Source organism: Lissotriton vulgaris, chromosome 11, assembly GCF_964263255.1.
Source record: "Lissotriton vulgaris chromosome 11, aLisVul1.2, whole genome shotgun sequence".
NCBI lineage: Eukaryota > Metazoa > Chordata > Amphibia > Caudata > Salamandridae > Lissotriton > Lissotriton vulgaris.
This window is the reverse complement of record NC_141699.1, coordinates 901457484-901480153: the sequence shown is the minus strand read 5'-3', so window position 1 is coordinate 901480153 and position 22670 is coordinate 901457484. Positions and strand designations below refer to the sequence as shown.

The window sequence follows — 22670 nt, the reverse complement described above, 5'->3', positions numbered from 1 at the left end:
CAGAGCAGAGGCTGATACCCCCTGCAACCGGTTTGAGGTGGACTATGCACAGTGCAGACATCAAAGCACTCTTGGAGTGCCTCCACCCAGCCCCAATACAATAAAGCCTGTCTGGGAGGTGGTCACACCTCCCTGTGACAGGAAACCTATTGTCCAGCCTCCCCTGCCAGAGTTTCATCCAGCGGCAGGAGGGCAGACGCGTGTCTTTTGCTGGCAGCATCCATCGTGTGATGCAAGGGTTGAGAAAGCTGGTACCAGGTGTACCGGTGTTGTCATATTTCTCCCTCTAGGAAGGTGAAATCATAATTCCCCCGCAAGTACTGGCGGGGAGGTATGATTCCAAGGTGTTTGACACCAAACTTAACATATTTCCTTGCAGCCATTTCAAAGTTAGCATTTACTGCGAGGTTATAATTCACTTAAGAATATACGGTTGGCTGCATCACAGAACAACCCCAGAGAATAGATTCCAAAGGCTGCAGAGGGGCTCTGCTCATGCATGGGCACCCTCTCCTCACACAAAACCCAGCACCCTGCCATCAGGATTGGTAAGGCCTGCCGTAGGGGTGACTGATAGGTTTATATGTGCAGCGGTAAAGGGTAGATATAGGGAACCTATATCGAAGTAGGGGTGCCTACACCACCTTACAAAGGCTGCATTAGCATACCTGTTGTGTAATTTTGAATGGTCTCCCAGGGGTGGCATAATACATACTGCAGCCCCTGAGAGGCCTATGGGGTACCTATGCCCTGGTTATATAGTATACCATATACTAGGGACTTATACTGGTACCCCAGAATCCAATCTGGAGTGGACCTAAAGTACATGCAATCAATTTAGAGGAGAAAGCAGCTAGGCTGGGGTCCTGGATAGCAGGATCCCAGCAAGACTAAGTCAAAAACAGTGAAACATCAGCAAAAAGTGGGGGTAACTATAAGAAGCAGATCCTACTCTCCTACACGGTCCAAGACATGTGCACAATCTCACACAGCTAATAAATGTGCACAGTGTAGTCAGTACCCATCATGGTTGGGGCGCAAGCCTAGCTGTACTGCTTGCAATGGAGTTCGTTGCTCAATGAGCGAGGGCTTGAGGACCTTGCTTCCAAGGCCCAACAACAGTGAAGGAAGCTGGTACCATGGTCAGGACATCAATTATCTGTTGTTTGCTTGCAGACAATTGAGCACAGGTTAATCTAGTTGAACTTCTCCCAATGCAGTAGGTGTGTAGCACACTGGCACAATCATTGGATGATGCCATTGATGATGTCATTTAACATGTCATGAGTTATTTCAATGTGCACCAGGGTTTGGCCTCAGGGCCTAGCCTGAAGCCAGGCCCTCGGCCAAACTCACCACAGGGCACCAAGCACCAACTGTAGACAGCTAAAGTAAGGGTTGGATGCAGGACCTGGCCTGCAGCAAGGGTATCTGCCCAACCCAACATAGGTCATTCAACCCCAGCCATGCCCAGATGCAATTGACCACAGGGCCCTACTTGATGTTTTTCAGCAGCATTAGGAGTACTGTGGGAGTACTGCAGTACCTCCTAGAGCCCTACCATAAGTATCAAGGGAGTACTACAGGATTTTTTTTAATTTTAATATGCGGGGTCGTATGCCTCCCCCTCACACAAGTTTGGAGGTTAAAGTGTACTCTTGCTGCCCCCTTATCTGTCCTTTTTTGTTCCATTATGGCAGTGTATCTTTCAATGTTGCAGACAGCCAATCTGATCTTTTTGATACTGCTCTCACAGTATCAAAATGGCTAACTGGGGAAAATCCTTCAATGACCAATAACGTCCAAGTCTTTCTTCATTTTGGTCTCAAGGTACCCCCACAGTACCATACTGTGGAAGTATCACAGGAACAACTGTCTAGATATCGTTAACTTTTTTCTAAGGGTTAACCCCTTCATGCCCCCTCAGAGCTCCTCCTTAAACACTAAGGGCCTGATTTATATATTGGCAGAGAAGGTCCACCGCATTTACATGCAGGCAGACCTTAGGGTTAATCACAGTGGAGACTACTCCGTCTCTGCCATGATTACTCCTAACTGATGGCCCTGGGGAGTAAAGGCTATCAGAGAAATGGCTACATATTCACTACCCATTTTTGATGGGCTCACATGTAGTCATTTTTTACTGTTCCTTACTGCCAGGTAAAACCATTATAATGCTCTACCCGCCATGGGAGAAGCCTCCCGTGAAAAGAGGAGCATTACTTTTTTCTTTTCAAAAAGAAATTCCAGACGCAGCCCTGCAGCAAACAGTAACATTGATTGACAGGAACAGCCATGATGGTGTTTTTTCGACAATGCCTTTATAAATGACCGCCTGCTGGGTTGTCATTTATAAATATAGCACGCGGAGTATGCAAAACTTGGTGGATGTAAGGAACTCTATCGGGCCAATGGAGAATACGCTGTCCACAAGAACATAAATCAGGCCTAAGTTCTCTAAAAACCCTGAACAGATTTACAACAAATCACAAAAAAACACACCCTGAGTAGAGTTTTAAATTTTTTACCAAAAGTGAAATATGATGTAATTCCATTGAGCCGTTATTACTTTATCAGAAAGAGCCGTATCTGCTGCTGAAATAAACTTGAGCAATTGCATTTATGGGGCCCCTCCCTCTTTCTTAGCCCCTGCTTCACAGATCAGAGTAAAACTTCCAATGAAAGGAGTAATGTGGATTAAAATTCGGTTTTTAAAAATGTATTTAAAAACAATCCTTTTCCATGGAATCTCAGACCTAACAATGGCTATTCAGTGGCAACCATCATATATCTATAAACGTTGGGCTCTTCTCAAAACTTGCAGTGTCGCTACAGTGTCACTGTAGTTTAACTGATTTTATCACGGGACCTTCCAAATAAATTCTGCTCATTCAGGAGAATAATAACGTGCTCTATAGAATCAAGCACTTCATCCTTGCCAAGAGAAATTGCAGCAGCTTTGACCTCTGGATTGATCTGATGCATCATATAAAGAAAGTGCAAATATACTTTTTTGGGCAGTCTTCCTAGTATAAATCCGAACATATCTAGACGTACCTGTTTTGGCAGATACATAATCAACCCGTTAGCAACAATCTTCCTAATATTTTATTATCTGTGTTTATTAACGATAGAGGTCGACATGATTCAAAGAGCTGTGGGGGTTCATCCAGGTTTAGCAATGTGATAAATTTGCCTCCCTGAGTGATGGTGGTATCCTTCTCTTCTCTATTGCCTCATCAAACATTTAGAGCAAGTATGGTATGTGAATATCAATGAGTTCTTTGTAAAATTCTGTTGGCAAGCTGTGGCTGCCTAATACTTTATCACTTGCCATTGATTTCACACTGCTTTCAGCTCAACTTCACCTATATTAATTATATTAATAATATTAATTTAATTTCTAAAGCGCTTTGTGTTAAATGTAGCTACCCCATGCTAGGATTGCCCTGCAAGACCTTCAACTGAATTAAGCTGGAAGGGAACAGAAGGAGCAAAAAACTAATTTAGCCAAGACTGAACAGGACCGCGTCAGACAGACCAAAAAACAGACTCTCTGGCAGTACCAGTTTAAACCATGCAAGGTACTGCTAATAAAACCAAAACAAACAGCTTAAGAAATGTGGTAACTAAGTAATGTAAATTCATGATTCTAGTAAGAAATACTGATTGCAGTATGTTTACCCAAAGGAATTTTTTAAACCACAAGGCAACCATCCAGTGCCGTGTACCAAGAGAGACCATATATAAAAAAGTCTTGAAAAAGATGGCACCAAATTAACACACAAGCCATCGAAACGCGTCAACGCCCTAAAAAATGGCATAATCGAGCAATCAAGCTTTTCCTGTATACGGCAAGATTCAAATGTGCCCAGGATTGGTTGTTGTAAATTTTGGATACTCGATGTGCTAGTCTCAAAGACAAATTAGACTGTCTTTCGTTTGTCTCTCCCCTTCGTTCTGTTTTTATAATTGATTAACTGTATGTTTATGTCTATAAAGCGGGTACAATTTAAATTTTGATATTTTTAGCAGCACATAAAATGTGAACTTGTTTTTATTATGTATTTCCTATGTTTTTAATATAAAAGAATACATTTGGTATATTTTGTACACACATGTTTTGTTATATTTGTTCTACGTTAATGTCCAATATTAACATTTGGGCCTGATTAGTCAGTAATCTTGCCAAGGGAAACTTTCTTACCTCACAGTACCAGTTTAAGACAGCTGAAATAACCAAGGGGCATATTACCAACGAGTAGCGATATTTATCGCTAACTAGGCTTTTCCACGATTTGTTTATCGCTAAGCATCGCGGAAATTATCGCTGAGATAACTTGCTATTAGCAACGTTTATCTCCAAAGCGATAATTTTTCCGGCAATAGCGTGAATATCGCTGAGAATACAGCGATATTCACGCATTAGCGACTAAATGCTCTTAGCCATGTTATCCACCTCCCGTTGGATAACATGGCTAAGAACTGGTCTGGGCAGGTGTTAGTTTTTGGCGACATTCACGCTTAGCGCGAATATTGCCATAGCTAAGCCTGCCTTGCTAATAGGTGTTAGCGACGTTAGCGACTGCTTTCAGTCGCTAACGGGGTGGGAACGCCCAATTTGCATGTCATTAGTGATAATTATCGCTAACATGCAAAGCAGGCCCCAAAACGCTCGCTATTGCCTCAAAGTTGTCGCTAACATCAGTTAGCGACAGCTTGCTAATTGGGCGATAATATTATCGACGCTTAGCGGCCAGAAACGGCCGCTAAATCGGTGAAAATAGCATATCGCCAGCATTGATAATATGCCCCCAAGTGTTATGCTTCTTACGAAAGGTTGTTTCTGAAGGCTCTAATCTGAGATGAAGGGGTAAAATATTCCACAATTTTGAGGCTCGATAATGCAGGGAACAGCAACCCATCTGGGTTCTATTCATGCGCAGTACTGCAGCAAGTAGAGCACCAGTTGACCTGAGACTTTGTGCTGGTAAGGTTTCACCAAAGAAGACACATATGGAGGGCCATTGCCATTACAGATTTTATGACATGAGCACATGGCTTGGAAAGAAATACTTTTGCTCAGAGGTAGCCAGTGCAATTTGTCAAGGGACGGGCAAGAAGGAAGACATCTTAGAAGATTTAGCAATAACCGCACTACTGCCTTTTGCACTCTCTGCAGCTTTTGCAATCTGCCCAATGAGACACCAATATAAAGCACATTACAGTAGTCCAGTTGAGACATCACAATTGACTGGATTATATTTTTCCTAGCTGCTATGAGGAGAAGATTCATGATCTTTGCCGATCTGGCTGTCAAACGTTAAATTAGAGTCAAAATAAGACCCCTACATGCTTCACTTTTGGCCTGGGAGCTGGAATGGGACCTAATGCATCTCGTCACTTGGTGGAGGAACAAACAGAGGGGATTTTACCAACAATAAGAACCTCTTTTTATTTGCCATAAGCTTGAGGCAACTCCTATTCAGCCAATATGAAAGTTCCACAAGTCAAGATCTAAATTGAGCTGCACCGCCTCCCTCATCCTGGGACAATAAGCTGCATGTCATGGGAATAAGACACAATGGTATTATTGTGTTGTTTGATGACCTTAGCTAGTGGGCGCATATACAGATTAAATAGAGTAGGGCTCAGCGTGGATCCCTGAGCAAACCCATGAGACAGATAAATCACTTCCGACGAGAAAGGCCTCTGGGCTACCTGAAAAGTGCTGTTTTGGAAGAAGGAGGCCAACCACAACAAGTCTGTGCTCCCGAAACCACAGTTCCATAGCCCTTCTAACAAAATGACATGGGACACATTATCAAAATGCAGCGCTGAGGTCCATCATTATTAATGCTGCTGTCTTACCCATATCTGCACAGAGTATCAGAGATTCAGAAGCTAACAATAAGGCTGACTCTGTGGAATAGTGAACCCGAATCCTATGGCTCACATTGAGCAAATTATTAGTATCTATAAACCGTGTCATGTTGAGTATTGACATGGTTTCAACAACTTTCGGAGAGAAAGGGAGCAATGAAATTGGCCTGAAATGTTCAGGTAGCGCCGGGTCCAAAGATGATTAGGAGAGGCATGGCAATGGCGTGCTTCCATCTCATAGGTAGTTGACCCGTAATAAACGAAGTATTAATCAAATTGCTTAAGTATGGCAAAATATCCTCCATCCCCTAATCCAAAAATCTGGGTGGAGCCACGCCCACAGGCGACCCCAATTTTACCTTAATGAAAAGCATCTGAAGCTCAACTAGGGAAGGAGCGGTGAAGCTAAAAAGACCATGCTTACATCCAAAGCATCAAACCAGACCCCCTACCTTTGTGTGCTCCTAGCACCCTGGGGTAAAGAGTCATCGATTTTCAAGTCATTGTGGGAGAAAAAACAGGTGTCGTATCACAGCTCTAAGGAGATGGAGTGCTGCGGGCAGTGACAAGCTCCAAAGATGACAAGGGCTTGACAATTGAGAAGAGATCCCTTGTGGAATTAGACGGTGACTCAATCTATGTGCATACATTTGTTTGGGCGGACTACGTATTTGCTTATGATATTTCTTAAGAGCCAGATTGTAATTGACTTTGTTGGCACTAAACTCTTTCCGCCATAAATGCTACAGGCATTCACAAGACTTATTGAGCAATGAGAGTTCCTTGTTGAACAATTCTGAACATGGTTTTGCATGGGTAACAAGATGCTGTGTCAGTGGCAACATCTTTCAAGGGCCCCAGTTATCCAATCTTCTAAATGCTAGTCAACTGCCCCAATACCCTCACTTGCAATGTGTTATACCAGAGTGCATTAGTGAAGGCCTTTGGAGAGACTTAACCCATTTCTGTGTTTTGAATAGCACACTTTCTGGATGAGTGCGAATACGCCTCTTCAATGGTAGTTGGAAAGGAATAACGTAAGTGTTCAACCAAGTGAACGAAATGGGTTTCTTGACTGTCATGACCATGGAATTAGAAAATACTGGGTCCAGAGTGAGGCCAAACATTTAGGTGGGAGCATGGACTCTTTGTGAGATCTAGAGAGTCTTTAGGTCCTCAATAAAAGTAGCGGCTAGATAGCATATAGCATCTTCGAAGTAAAGGTTAAGGTCACCTGTAGCTAACAAATTAGTGTAGCACAGCAAGAAAGAGGGCAGGCAGGGCATCCCCAATGAAGAAATAAAGTTGGATTCCAGTCCAGGTGGATGATAAATTAAAAACCCTGCCAGCATACAATTTCTGGTCATAGTCAGGGTTAAAAAGGCTGCATCACAATCAACAATATCAGCCTCTAAAAAGGTGCAGTGGATATTTTGTTTAAAGATAATGGTGACCAGATGGGATAGCATTAAGAATAGCTGAGGCAGAATTGACTGTGAGCCAAGTTTCAGGTAAGAATAGCATATCTGGTTGATGATCTAAAAGAAAACAAAAAAACTCAGTCTTATGCTTGGGCAGGGAATGACAGTTTATTGAATAGCAACAGACCATCTGGGATGAGGACACCTTCCCCGACCCCAGTGGAAGGCCCTGTAGGCAGACCCATTAGGGTAAAATCACACTTACAACAACCAGAAGTTTTATGAGAAACACCAATAGTGTGATGGCACTCTGTAGCCAAGATGGGAACAAGTTGTACCATTTCGTGAGCCGAGTACCATCTGATGTGGAACCCCAGACAGTCAGGGGTTCTGCCCCTGGCACTTTCTGGGCACAAACAGGTGCAGATGGGCTTGCCTTTGGCGCAGCAGCCTCAGCCTTGAATAAGTAGCCTGTCTCCATTGAGGCATGGCTATGGCGTAGCAAGAGGCCGGAATACTCAGGGTGGGGCAAAGATAACATGAACAGGAACCCAGCAGACTCCCAACCGACTGGAAGGCTTTCTTTCCTGAAAAGCGGTCCTGGTGAAATTAAAACAGTTAAAAAACAACAAAATATAACAGTGAATAACCAACACATGAACTGAAATGTTAATACGGCTGAGGTGGTTGTGCCACGATAGCCGCCAATCTCAGTGGGAGCCAGGCAACTCCATGCGAGTTAGCGCTGCAAGGTACTTAAAATATATGGAATGTTAAACGGCAGCAGGTAGAAACAGTGCTCCTACCAGAGAGCAGTCTACACCTAAAGCAGTATGTAGAAAGTGGGTATTCAGAATTCCTATGTCTATATTTTCTAGCCATGCAAGAATGACCCTTTCAGGCTATAGTTAGAGTCTGATATTTGACTTATTCTGAGTTATGTAAATCTTAGTATTAAAATTAAAGAATTCGACAAATATTTCCTCCGCATCATGTAATGCTATGCCCATGTCAAATCTATCCTAGGGATAGTGGCTGCAGCACAGTAAAGTTTGATTATATTAGGCAGCATTCGGCCTAATATCTCACCTTTGCCATATGTGCGTGCTGTGCTATCCATGGCCATACCATTGATTTTTCTATCTGCTTCTCTCTTTTTCTGGTAACATATATTGTATTTTGAAGAATAGACAGAGATCACCTTTAACTATTTTTACTATAACATATACTGTATTTCTAGTCTATACTTTAAAGGACTTTTTCCAGTTTGCTCAATATACTTTGGATGGATCTCAATATACCGGAAGCCTTGAAAATACATTCCCAAAGAAATGAAGGATTTCACTGTCCCCAACATGTTTGCAATATTCCTGTATTGATCTCCTTTAGTTCGTAAATGCCAAATCTAGCACCAAATCAGATTTGGAGACTCCAGGTACTGCATTTAGCTTTTAAGTCGGCAGGTGTGTGATCACTAATGCCAATGTGTTTATTTCCCAAGTGCATATCCAGAAATCTATCTTAGATGCAGTTCAGGACAAATAGAGTGGTGTGCATATTCTCTAGCATCTCTAATTCTTTGTATGTCCACCAATTTGTGGTGTTCCAATATTGTTTTGATCATTTTGGTTGCCATAGATATACTTCTAGTTTTCCCACCCCATCTATCTAGTTTATTGTTGAAATCCAAGAAGTTGAATAACCTCCCTCAACACATCAGGGCCTCCTCCCCACTTCTTGATTCTGCAAGAAGCTAAAGACCTGGCTCTTCATAGTAGCACATTGGGACTAGATATCTACACACCTTGTCCAAGTGCCTGGATACCCTCTTTGATGATTAGTGAGCTATACAAATCAGCATAACATATTGTCAAGTGCAAGGTTAAAATCACCACCCAATATAAGGGAACATTAGTTCGTATCAATGCATTTGGCCTTTTTGTCCTGAAAGAACTTGGGATGGTCTGCAATTGCTCTCCAGACATTAACAAAGGTAAGGTGTTTCCTACACAATATACCCTGTAATATTATATATTAACCCCTTATATCTTTTATAATATTTAGTCGCATAAAGGGTGTGCTTTTAATATGATGGGCGGATTAAGAAGAAAACAATGTGTGCCCTTCACCTGCTTTTAACCAAATGTGTTTCATGTATCAGAGGTATATTTATTAGATAGCTTTCCAAATACTTTGAAAGCATTTTTTTCTTCTCTCAGACTATTTAAATCTCTGACATTCCCAGTCAAAAACCTTGCTGTTTCAACCCACCTAACAGTATGAGATAGGTGGGATATGTGCTCCTTGTATCACTTGGACCACAATGAACTTCTGTTCCGTGATTGCCGCACTCGTGACTGCGCATAAGATTCAGACCATGACCCTCCCCACCGTCACTGGCTCACTGAAAACAACCTACATATGTCATACTTGAGTGAACAAAGCAGCTCTTATTTCCATATGTCTCTCATCAAATCACTCTCCTTTTCCATAAGGAAACAAAATGGGAAAATAATGGGGCTCAAGGCTGTCCTCCAAAATATTGAAGAGATTGCGTTCTGCCTGGCACATAACGTAACCTGGTCATTTTGCTATGTATGGAAATGCGTCATCTTTGACCCATGTATGCCTAAACCTTGGAGCACTGCCTAATCCAAAATAAAAAGGGGTCACCTGCTTCTCCCTTCATGTTTTCAAATGGGTTCCCACCTCCATTGTGACTGCATATCGGTAATACAACTTGAAAACATTCCAGAAGGAATTACTATTTGGAAGGGGCCCCCTAAAAAAACCCTTCCAGATGGCAATCCCTAGACTTTAAAAAACAAAGATTTAGTACTTTGAAAATGATTTTTTTTGTTGAACAATCTGCGTTTAAAGGTGTTGCATTTACCAAAAATATTCACTAAGTATTTGTAGAGGATACTTTCTCAATTTTAGAGTCCACCATGAAAATACTGGTTTTGGGGTTGAAAACGAATGTTTTGGCTTTATCCAGATTTATTGTTAAACAATTTTGTAAACAATATTTATGGAAAACATTTAGTTTTTTGGGGAAGCTGATCTGCCTACTATCCATGATCACTAGGTCATTTGCAAACAGTAAACAAGGAACATATGCCCAGATGCATCAAACTTCTTTTTTGCGAATCCTAATTTGCGAAAATTACCGAATCGCAAATTAGGATTCGCAAAATGGTATGCATCATTATTTTCGCATTTTTTTTGCAATTCGGTAAAAATCGCAATTTTTACCGAATCGCAAAAAAAATGCGATTTGGAAATTGCGAATTCGCAATTCCCATTCATTCCTATGGGCTGAAATGCCCATAGGAATGAATGGGAATTGCGAATTCGCAATTTCCAAATCGCAATTCATCAAAGCATTTCAAGGGTGGAGAGGGGGGTCCAAATGACCCCCCCCTGCACCCATGAAATGCACTTTTAGCTATAAGTTACATACACACATGTCCTAAGGACATGTGTGTCTGTAACTTAACAGTTTAAAAAATGCATTTTTGTGCATTATTAAACATTTTTGCAAATTACCACGAGGTTCAAACTCGTGGTAATTTGCACTTGCTATTTTGAAATTCGCAAATTTTTAAACAATGATGCATTGCATTTAAGGAATCGCAAAATTGCGATTCCTTAAATGCAATCGCATTTTAGAAATTCGCAAAATTAGCGATTTTGGACAAAATCTAATGATGCATATCAACAAGCATTTTTGGAGTCGCAAACGGCCGATTTTAAGGAATCGCACCGTTTGCGATTCCAGAAATGGTTGATGCATCTGGGCAATAGGTCCCTCCTACCTTGGGTGAGCATGAGATAGTTTGCGCCAATATAGTTGTCACGAGTGCCAATCAATTGAAAATAATGTTGGAATTATTAATCGTCCCAGTTACAACCCATTATACATCAGTATTTTTTCAGGGATAAATTTGTACTCTGTCCCAAATTTTGGAACGCAGTTTTCTTAGAACTGAAATTAAACAAGGGGGAATACCCTGTCAAATCAATTTTTGCCATAAAAGATGTTAATTTTTCTGAAGAATTTTCCATGTTGCTTTCTAGATCTCCTTGTCATTACTCATAAACTAAAAGAGTGATCTATTGTCCAGCGACCCTCTCTAAAGCCACCCTCTAACTTATTAGTTATATTAATCTCCTCAATCCATTCTTTCAAGTCTTGCATATTTTTTCAGATGCTTCTGCCTGTAGATGTATTGTATTGATTAAGCCATAATTTCGTGATAATATTAATTTTTTTGTTGTTGATTGCATTGAACACAGACTCTTTCCAACTATAAGAAAAACTAGGAGTGAATATTTTGACCCGAGAATCTATTATGGTTTTGGTAGTTACCGCTAGTACATTCTCTGGGCCTGTAGCTTTTATTAAAATTGAAGAACTGTCAGTTTGCTTTATTGTTACAAAGGAAATTAATATATTATTGAGGAATTACTTTAATATTTTGGTGGATGATGTACAAATATAATTCTTCTAGAAAATACTTTGCAGGACTCTTCAGGTTTTCTACAAGTTAGTGAGAGTTGCCTATTCGACTTTCCATATCACACTAATTTTAAAAAATCTGTACTGTCCTTAGAATTAATGGCATCTAACATTTGATTCCAGCACTTACTGTGAAACTCTAATTTCTTACTCTGCAATAACATTCCTATAATTATTTGGAACGTTCAATATCTTTAAATTAATACACATCTTCCTTAACTTACTTATGAATTCTTGACAACAGCTTTGGAGCCAGCAGCTGATAGTAACGGAAGGTTCATTCATACTGCGCTGGTTCAATTAGAAATATTTAGCTCAAACCTCAATCTTGTCACCACCTTCATTATAATTGTAGCTTACAATTCCATAGTTCTTCTTTTGAAATCTACGTCTATGCTACTACTTACTTAATTCTGGTATCATGTTAGTTGGAAAAGATGATTTGCATCTAAACGTAGCTTTGACTGGGCCACCATTTAGAATATTAATCAATTGTTCTATAATTTGCCATCAACTCCTAATGCTGGAATGTTTTCCTTTAAATCCAGAGGGATTTTCTTATTATTTCCTCCTAATGACTTCAATAATTCAAATAGGTAAATTGAATGTTTTGACTTGCTTGCATGAAGGGGATGCACAACTGAATTATAAGGTTCTCTTGAAAGTTCAAGTCTTGCTGTTCTTTTGTTATTTCTTGTGCATTTACTTTATTGAAGGCCTGCCCTGAGGACCTACATTTAGCATCCAGTTTTCCCACACAATAAATACGAAAAGTGGTGTCTTCACTGTTTTCAAATCAGTCTTCTGCAATCAAATACAAAGCTACATTGAATCACTGCTCTATTTGCTTTCCTGTATCTCATAAATTCAACCTCTTTTGTCTGTCCCTTGTGGTATTTGCCACAGATATTTTGACTGCAATTTCAGCTAAAACGGCAACAAACTTTCCTATTTTCATTTTAAACTGCTTCTGTACACTTTCTACGGTCAGTATATTGGCAACCTTCATCACTTGTAGCACAGTACCAACGAGAATTGCATTGTTTAATGTTTCCAGATCAAGAGCTAGATTCTTTCCATAATGGAACTTCCGGACAAATGTACAGATTTTGTTGTAATACACTGCCAACATCTTGAGATGATGGAAAGAGCTGTAAACGTGCTCTGAGAAAAGCAAAACAAGCAATCCTGTGAGTTGGAAAGTTCACATATCTTTCAAGGGTCCAGTTTCTGTTGGTTTCTGAGTATTTGCATACCTGATGAAAATAGAGTATTTTATTCAAAAGCTTTCAGTTTGTTGATTCATTTTCCCTTATGTTATAAAGAGAAGAGCTCTACCTCATCTTTCACACAGAAAGGCCCGGCAATTGAAATTCCATCCTTAGAGCACAACTCCACATTACCAAAACCACCATTACTCCCCATAGCTGCAAACTATCATTCGCTATCCCTAACCGCCTGTTGCATTGTGGGAACACCTCTGTGACCATCTACACCAATGGTCCTGATTCAAGCTAACAATGCCAACCTGAGGCTTTTGATCTCCTCCTCCACTCTCTGCAGACTAACAACACCCATGCACAGCCCCCCCTCCCAACGCTCCCCGCCTACCCGGACAACCAGTCACCAACAGAACACCCTCACTATTTTTTCTCCCGCTATCACAAACACCTACGCTCCACCTCAAACCTCCTCCAACACCTCTACCACCATGAACAAGGCGCCCCCTTCTGCACTGGTCTGTCCTCGGGAGCAGCCCCCTGCGCATAACCTCCTTCAAACATTACCGGTCGACCTCAACACCCACTCTAAGTCTCCCAATCGCCTTTCTATACCCACCTGCAAAAGAAAACAATTACCACAACAGGGCCCCCCTCACCATGTGCCTTATTCCATAACCCTAACTGACAAAACAACTACTAGCAGAAAGCAGCACAACGCTGTCAGTTCTTCTCCCCTCCGAGAAGACTCCACCCAGAATCAACCCAGCCCCCCCTCAAGAAGAGACAGTGCCTGAATGACATCCTAAGCAACCTTGCTACACTCAATAAGCCCCCCTTAAACCTGCACTCTACTCCCATCTTCCTCAACCTCACACACCATAGGCTTCCCAAGGCTCCGTGACCCAGCTGGACCTCATCCCCCCTCTCGATCCATGCTCTGAGACCAAATAGAACTATGGAAGCCATGTCCTCTGATGAAGCGACTGAGCTGACTCCTCGTACACCACCCCCTCCACTCACATCCTGAAATCCACGATTCAGGTAATCACCGGATTGAGAAGTGAGCACTCCATTCCGAAATCTAACACAGATCAACACAGTAATAAATAAGCACCCACCTGCCCATCTCCCCTGATGGCCTCTCGACAACAGAACTCACATCTCACTACAACACAACCTTGTCCTCCATCTTAGACCAACTAGCCCTACTGAAACTGAAAAAATCCAGAAACATCCTCTCCAGATGCTGGTTCAACAAGGATATCAATGATGCAAGGTGACAACTTAGAGTCACAGAATGTCTCTGAAGAAAGAATCCCTCCTCTAGCCTCTGTGAAGAATTCAAAACAGAAAGAAGAAAGTACAAAAGACATATCCATAATGAAAAACTTTTTCTGCACCGCGCTCGACAACGCGAAAAACAGGCCAAAAGAACTCTTTAACATCATCAAGCAACAAATGTCCAAGTCCTCTACTACCCCAGTCCAGGCCTATAAAGACTAATGTGACAACTTTGCCAACTTCTTTAATGACAAAATCATCAAGATTGAGCTATCACTTGACATCAACCTCCATCCTGCCGGCAAAAACTTAGCCCCAGCAATCAAAACTAAATCTAGCTTGCACCCCACAAAAGCCTGGAGATCCTTCAACCCCATCCCTGAAACTGAGATTCTCAAATTAATTTCCTCCTCCAAGCCGTCATCCCACATCCTCGACCCTATACCCACCCAAATGGCCAAAAAGCTGAAATTCTCCCTTTCACCACTTTGGTGCGAAATCATAAACAGCTCCTTAAAAACCTGCATCATACCAGACTGCCTCAAAGTAGGCCAAGTCACACCACTACTGAAAAACCTGGCCTAGAGACCAACGACCTGAACAACTTCAGACCTGTTTCCAATCTTCCCTTCCTAGCCAAAATCCTCGAAAAATGGAATCTCTGTCAACTGAACCAGCACATTGACAATATCAACCTGATAGACCAACTCCAATCGGGCTTCAGAAAAGGCTGTAGCAACGAAACCGCAATCCTTAACATCATGGATGACATCCTCAAGTCCCTGGACACTGACCATTGCTGCCTACTCATCCTCCAAGATCTTTCGGCAGCCTTTGACACAGTGGATCACAATCTTCTCATCAAAGCTCTCAATGACTGAGTAGGTGTGGACGAGGTGGTCCTTCAATGGTTCTCCTCCTTCTTTCACAATCGCTCCCAAAGAATAAAAAATAAAATCCTTTACGTCCGACCTACTCCCCGTCAACAGAGGTGTCCCCCAAGGATCAGTACTCTCCCCTCAACTGTTCAATATATACATGGAACCCCTCACCGCCATTCTGAAAAAAAACAACATCCACTTCCACCTATATGCAGACGATACCCAGATCTACTTGGAAACCTCCTTCATTAATGACATTCTAAGCCTCAACAACACTCTCAGAGAAGTGCAACAATGGCTATCAACAAACCACCTTAAACTCAATCAAGAAAAAAATGAAATCCTCCTCATCTCCAACAAAGAAGAAAACCCGCAAATCGTAGAGTGGTTGAAAGCAATCGATGCTCTCAATGGTAATCTCACCCTGGCAAACCCGGTAAATTCACTAGAAATCACCCTTGAGCAAAAACTAACCATGACCAACAACAACAAGAACTTCGCAAAGAGTGCCTTCCTCAATCTGAAGCTTCTCAACAAAATCAAGCCCTACATCCCGCCCATGGACCTCAAACAAGCCACCCAATCACTGGTGTTGTCTAGACTGGACTATGGGAACGCAGTCCTCTGCGGGACTGCCCTCTCCCACTTAGCGCCATTTAAAACAACTCTCAATGCTGCTGGCAGAATGGTCATCTGAGTCAAAAAATATGACCACTTATCTCCCGCACTCAGAGAACTAAAATGGCTCCCAGTGGAAATGCGCGCTAGCTTCAGAACTGCCTGCCTCACACACAAAGCCCTGCACACAGGGAAACCAGAATACCTGGCCTCCAAATTTAAGAAAGCCGGCCAGTCAAGAAACCTCAGGAGCTCCAACACCCTCTTACTCATTTCTTTGAAAACACGCAAACAAAAAACTGCAGCACGTTCATTAACAGGAAACGTACCAAAATCTGGAACTCCATCCCTGTTGATATCAGAATCACCCCCTCCTTTGTAAAATTCAAGACTCCTAAAAGACCTCTACCTCAACCCTGCCTTCCCGAACTGAAATCCGAAACACACAAGCCTCCACCCTGCAGTCACCAGGCATTGCTCCTCCACTCCCTACCACATCCCCACTCCCTATCCCCCTCCTTGTTCACCGCCGCTGGGAGGAAGACCTAGCCTAAGACTTTGTCTATGCATCGAGACTACCTCTGGACCTCTCTACCTCAATGGCCCACCTCGGGGTACAGCACAAATGGTACTTTTGAACACTTATGAACACTTATGTTTACTTTTGTCTCCTTTATATGATTTCTCTCCTTTATGCTGTAAAGTGCTCCGATACCTTCGGGTCTGGCCAGCGCTATATAAAACCTCTTAAATAAAGAAAAAATAAAATGAAATATATTTGAACACATGCGATGCAGTGGTCTTTGATGCATATTAAATAGTAGCAGGGGCACTTCTCTCTTACAGCCAGTTCTTAGTTTCTTTTATTTCTTCATCTAGTACATAACAGCTCTGCCCTTTATGATCAATTGCAAATGTTAACACAACCACTTCTTTGTAGCTCTCTTGATTGACATAGGCTTCAGTAAAAGAGGTGTGATCTAACTCCTCTTCAAGAGCCTCTCTGAAGATGCTCTACTCCAGCTTTTTTTCTTTTCATTTCTGATTCAAAGACTTAACCAAAGTGTTAAATTCTTTCATCCTGTTTAACGCAAGGATGAATATCTTTTCTTTGCAATATAAATTTGCTGCGTATTATTGGTTAAACAAGCATTGCTTTTGTTGCAGTTGTCAAATCTGTTTCTTTTTTTACCTCCTTTCATTAGGTTGTCTAGAGCACAGCGACTAAAGAACATGTGCTTTAATTCCTGTATTGTTTTATATGCCTGAATGTAGGAATTTGGGATATTAGTTGAGAGGGATGAGAACCTAACTCAAATAATAATCACATTCCATATCAGGGTGAACCACTAAAAGTCACTAAATAAACCCGGACTCAACTCCCCGATAGCTTGACATAGAGCAGTCAGGATTAAGTTAGAGGCAATGTATAACGTATTTATGTAGCACTCAAATTGTAAGAAATTGAAAACACAACACAAGAAAAATCCCAGACTAATTTAGAAAAATAGGTAATATTTTATCAAAAAATTACTCCAAAACAACAAAAATTCGATAAGTAGAGCCAGACATATGAATTGCAAATGTTTGAAAAAATCACACCCAAAAACACAAAGTCCCAATTGGAGATATCTAGTAATGCAGGACTGGATACAACTCAGATGTTAAAGCTGACTGCAGTGGATTACCTTGTGGATACAGAAACCAGTCCTGTCTGGTTAATTAGTTTACCCGTAGACCTTTAGGGAGTTGAAACATCTTCAATGTGGTCAGGTAGCCACCTGCCTCCGATGAAGGCCTCAGGGATAATGGGGAGCTGTTACGCGTGGCCTCTGAGTCAATTCGTGGCTGCATGGCATCCAGTCTGGTGAAGCCTTCGAAAAATGGTGTTGGTGCTGATTGGGAGTGGCCCTATGTTGAGTCCAAGAAAGCTGCGAGCTTTGTGCTGATCAGCTTTAATACTTTGCACCAAAGCTTTCAGTTAGTCAAAGAGGGGTACACATTGACCATAGCCATTGGTCTAGGACATTGGCGACAGGACTTGGGTATCGGGGCTCACGCCCACAGAGTACTGCAGAGGGGAGAAGATCATGTTGAGTTGGGACTGGTCAGCTGAAAATCAGGAAAGGGGATCTGAAAGCATATGTCCCTTGGGGTTTCTTCTAGGGCCCTAGAGTCAAGGAAAGCAGGTCATGTCTTCCTTCAAGTTCTTCAGACTGCAGTGCAGCTTTTCATCTGATCCTTCAAAGGTCCAGGAGTGTTTTCATGAGAGTTGTGAGCAGCGCTTAATTTGAGCTGGTGAATCCAGTGCCCAGCACCAGCACTTAATTGTCCACACCAGCACGTATGACGGTACGCCACATGTTGGCGCTGTTGACCTAATTTATAGATTGATTGATTGATTGATTGATTGATTGATTGATTGATTGAAGGCTTTATTTCGATATAAAGGAATATCATAAAAGCATAATACAATGGGTTAAAATCAATATTTACATGCACATTCAATTTACACAATAAAAACATTGTATAAGCAGTTAAGACAAGTATTAAATTGACAGGGCAAGCCTTTTTGAACGAATTATCCAACAACATTTCAGGAACTTGGATACACCGCAAACAAGCAAAGTGCGAGTGTCGGACATTAAAATACAGAGGGCCACTTTATGTTGCAGAGTGCCCAAGTAGCTACATAGTGGTTTGAGCCACCGCCGCCTAGGGGCTATATAGGCCCGACATTAAAAAAAAAGTTGGGCAACAGACTCAACACGTGTTGGACATGACGCACAAAAAGGAGAACGCTGGTAGGGAGTTTTCCACTGTGCTAACAATTTGTTTACAGGAAGCGTCCCTATTCTGAATTTAAAATACAGGGCTCGATCTAGGGGGTTGGATAGAATATCTAGATACAGTTCATAAACCACCACCTAATTTATAGATAAACACAACAGCAGTTGTGTATTATTACAATATACATACAAAATGACTAATACATCTCTCTCGTGCTATTTCTATAGCTTAAGGTGCCTGGAATATTCTGAAGTGTCACACTGGTAGCAGTGTGATGATTTGTTGCTACTGTCATTGGCAGTGACGCCAGAGCAATGGGTGGTGCAAGCTACAGCAGACTCCCGACAAATGCCATGACACTTATTTGCTTACAAATTAACATCTAGCAGTGGGGATGCCACTTTTATGCCCTGTGCCAGCCTGTGGGGCAGTGACAATACATTGTTCACTTTCTAGACCAGTACTGGACATCTATCCTCTTCACACTGGGTTTGGAGTCAGCCTTACAAGAAATTCAAAAGGGAGGCACGCCTATGTATAAGCTTCATCTGCCAGTGACAGGGTAAGTATCATTTGAAGCTCAGGAAGGGACTGGGTACAGCCCTCAGGCTGTCCTGTCAAGGAAGCATTCTCCCTCCACACACCCAAATCCTTTGTCCGAGGTCTGGGGCAACACATCACTAGAGAGCAATCAGTAGTCAGGTTACAGTTTGATAGTGGTGAGAAGGTCTTCCGATTTTAGGCAGGAAACACACATTTCTGAAAGTGTATTTTCCAAAAGAGTAAGATAAAATCTGATCTCACCACTAGATTGGATTTTATTTTTCTAATATATATGTGTATATTTCCCCAAAATGTTCTACTTATTGTCTAGTTTGTGGACAGAAACTTTTGAGGTGATCTGTCAAGCGGGCTGGGAAAAAAGGGGTGCCCAAAATTCCCATGCATTTTCCATGCACTATTTTGGTAAGTAACATCACAAAAACTGGTCAACAGAAAGCCACCAAATTTGTCAGGAAGCTAGATCATGGTCCAGAAAGCATTGTGTAAAGAAATGGGTGATTAGTTGTGTGACCTGCACAAGCAAGGGTTCCCATTCTCCCAACTGTGGGAAACCAAAAAGGTCACTGTAGCACTTGACTCTCTCAGGGTAGTGGAGCAGAGCAGTCCAAGGCCTAGTCAAGGAAGGTGGTGTGAACTAGTAATCACCATTCTCTTTGATGCAGTAATAACACTCAATAAATAATGATTCAATATGTGTATTTTTCTTTTGAAAAACAAAAAGAAGATTTGTTACCCACAGAAATGTATACATATACATAGAGATTGGGAAATACCTTTGTTTACAATGCATCATCACCTCTGATCCCTTAAAGGGGCTTATAAACACATTAGATAAGTGTTCAAGTTCAACAAACTACATATCAAAAGCATCATCATTTTAGGGGTAAAATGCAGCAATCAATAATAACCATGAGTAAATGCACTTATTTGTGTTAATACAGCTTATGCATTGTGGCCAGTAATCACTGTCAACATTATTATTTCAATAACGCATTTAAAGATGGACATCACATATGTCTGTGTGCTTTTTATAGACTTTCCAATAATGAAAATAAAATGGTAGAAACAGGCCCCAGAGAGCATTGCATTTTCATCATGCAGCATGTAACCACATACTTAGTCCATGCAGAGCATTGCACACCCCATACTTCATTTCAGACACCTTTAGATTACAGTAACTGCAGCCATAGTCCTAACTCACACAGGCCGCTGCACTCCCTGGTGTAGAGCACATGCTTCAGCTTGGGAAGTGCTTGTAATCCATAACAAAGTCAGGGATTGTAATATTTATTTGACCATTCCAATTTAGGGCCAACTGCTTTAAAAAAAAAATACTCAGGGTCACTGCTACCCTACTGCAGACCCCCATAAGTTATTTGGTGCATTGGTTGGTCCCCTGCCATCCTGGGGCCATAATTTTTTAATTCATGTTCAGGAGAAAAATCTCGCAGGGCATTCCGGAGTGTTCCCTCAGGAGCTTGTGAACAATTTATAAGTAGCTCTGGCCACTTCCTTTGCTGTTCTGCACAGCATGGCCTTTTCCTTTTAACTTTTTATTGTTCTGGGGGTGCTTGGTCCTACCCAAGCACCTCTGCGTGCCTCCTTAGTTGGCCTGGGCGCCCTCCCCTGTCTGCCCCCTGCTGACTCCCCGCGCAAGCAGCACTCCTCCAAGCTGCAGCAAGAGCCGGCTGTACTCTTTAACTGCCTGGTCCTGCAAATAGGCCCTTCTTCTGGTGGTGGCTGACCACTCCGACCTAGACACAGGCACAGGGAGCGGTTCTGGTCAACCTTAGCTTGGGGGTGCAGTGCCACTCGCTCGGTTCTGGAAAAGGCAGGTCCCGAAGTTGAGATGCCAGGCCCATCTTTTCTTCGCGGGAGAATGGTGTTGCTGCCGGCTTTTCACTGGCAGCAAAGGGCCTGTAGTTGGGGGTCCCAGGACCCCATTAACAAAAGCCAACATGGGTGTTGGGATCCATGGGCTCTCTTAGCTCTGAGGAGAGGGTCTCATGCTTGTCAACTGCGGTGACCCCCAGGCCCTGGCTCACCCAATGTGAGTTCTGGCATCTGGGTGACGGAGCTCCACGCACACCATGATAACTGGTGGGGTCAAAGGTCAAATCCTTCTCTTGCTGACATCTTGGCCCCCATTGGACAGGTTTGCTTGCTCTTGGGCTTATTTTGCTCCAAGTGACGAGCTCTAGGCACTAGGAGCACTTTACTTAGTCTTCCTAGCCTCTAAGGTGGCCAACTTTGCAGGGATCAGGTTTCACTGGCTCTCTGCACCTGCCTTTCTCCTTTTTCACCTCTGTAATTTCTTTCTGCTTTGGCGCGGAAGTGTAGTCATTCCCCCAACTAGTCCTTCGGGGAGTGTAAGTGGACTAACTTACCTAGTACAGTTTGACATCTGATTGATTGATGCATATCCTTCCACCCCTCCCTTTTCCTTCTCAGAATCTGAGTGAAGCACTGTTAATTGTTCCATTTTTGTCAGGAGGCCTCTGTTCCTGCTGCTGGAGAGAAATCCAATTAACCTGGCACCCTAGGATGACAAAAGGCCTGGGCTCTGAGCTGAGCCAGAAAAATATGATAATCCTGAATAACCCATAATCTTTACAGATATTTTCTTGGAACTCCCGTATTTGTGTTTCGCAAATAGATTCCACATCAGTGACTGCTCCCCTTAGGCCACAGGGAAGCGAACCTGCACTCTAAGGCAGTCTTCCCCATAGGTGTAGAATGGTGTGTCACTGCAAACAAGACAGTAAACCACACTGACTTTCCCTATGAGTGCACACTAACATTATAAGGTGTCCCACAGGTCAATATCCAATCCTGAAGAGTTTCCTTTTCACCAGGCCACCTGTGTGCAGTTGCCAGGCTGCGCATAACAGGAGTCTCCCAAGTGCAGCCCTCAATCATGTGCAAACACATGTGCACATGTAAACAGCCAGATGCCACTTACCCTTGCTGTGTCACAGCAACTTCATATTATAAGGTGAATACTGGTGGTAAAGGCATTCATTTGATTTGCTGTGAGTTTACTGAAAGTGAGTTATGAGGTTCTGGGACTCACCCACGGTAAATAGGTCCAAAAAATTGGATGAGCAAATAATCTGGGTGGGTTTGATGGACAGAACCCATCACATTGCACATGCTTTTTGCGAATCGGTGCAAATCTGTTCAGTATTTTTGGAGATATTTATCTCCGAATATATTTATATATCTGGGAGGTTGGGTAGGCAGTTTTGAGGACCTACGGAGTAGTCCCTCAACCTCAATTTTAAAACATAGAGCTTTCGAATTTTACCCTAGGGACATCTCTCTGATTGGCTGCCAGCAGCATGATAAAAAATGTTGCACAAGCCATTACAGTACATCAGGACTAAGTCCCCTCATCTATGAGTAATTAAAAAAACATAGCGATACACTGTCCCATAAGTCCCAAGGTGGGATCACCCTGGAGTCAAAATAATTTTCCTATTTAAAA

General features: G+C 42.2%; 1 protein-coding gene across 1 annotated transcript in view; it reads left to right on the top strand.

Annotated features, from left to right (window-relative positions):
- Positions 1-22670, top strand: part of LOC147683663 (neuropeptide FF receptor 1-like) — a 515293-nt gene that overhangs the window by 88827 nt on the left and 403796 nt on the right. The gene's annotated exons all lie outside the window — the stretch shown is intronic.